General features: G+C 58.0%; 1 protein-coding gene across 4 annotated transcripts in view; it reads right to left on the bottom strand.

Moving 5' to 3' along the window:
* Positions 1 to 772, bottom strand: part of Wdyhv1 (WDYHV motif containing 1) — a 23094-nt gene that overhangs the window by 12210 nt on the left and 10112 nt on the right. The gene's annotated exons all lie outside the window — the stretch shown is intronic.

Here is a 772-nt window from a genome sequence, read left to right on the forward strand (position 1 = left end):
TAAAAAAAAAAAAAACTCCTTTCCAAATGGATTCAAAACATTTACCTCTCACAGCCATTACAACTCTGGGAAGAGTCAGAGGATGCGTGGTGTCTGGCGGCCCCCCACACACATGGCAGACCTGAGCAACAGCAGCCTTCCGAGCACCCTCAGAGTCACTGCATGCAGGATGCAGACAGACTCCAGAGTGGCTGCCCTCGAAAGGGCTTGTGTCCACTCAGCTTCCCAGAGAAGTCCATCTGGGCCTGTCCTCAGCGCTCTGCATCTCTAACCGTGTAGCACGGTGGGGTGGGGGACTCCACCACAATGGGGCGATGAACTGCAGCAGGACCCCCTGCGGCTGTGGGGTGCAGCACAAGGGGCAGTGACTACGGGTCCTTGGCCTCAGTCCAGCACAGCAAGACCACGCCAGGGGCCAGCCGAGCGGCTCAGCAACGGAGCAGTCTGCCTCGGGGTCTGCAGCGCTGCCAGCTGTGGCTCGGCCCTCCCGAGCAGCAGACACCAACTGTACAGACTTGCTCTGCGTTACCCGGGCCAAGCCTCACAGCCCGACGGGTCACAGACATGACCTGCCCAGTTACACAGCTGACCAGAGGGAGGACCTCAAGTCCTGGTCCAGGTCCAACATGCTGGGCTGTGACTTAATGCTGGAGTAGACGCTGGCATAGGAAACAACAGCGCAAGGCCAGGGCTTGAGTCCACTTTGTGTTTGGCATATAAAAGGCACTCAATAGGGCTGGTGAGATGGCTCAGTGGTCTAGAGCACCTACTT

Source organism: Octodon degus, unplaced genomic scaffold (genome assembly GCF_000260255.1).
Source record: "Octodon degus isolate 3935 unplaced genomic scaffold, OctDeg1.0 scaffold00062, whole genome shotgun sequence".
Lineage (NCBI taxonomy): Eukaryota > Metazoa > Chordata > Mammalia > Rodentia > Octodontidae > Octodon > Octodon degus.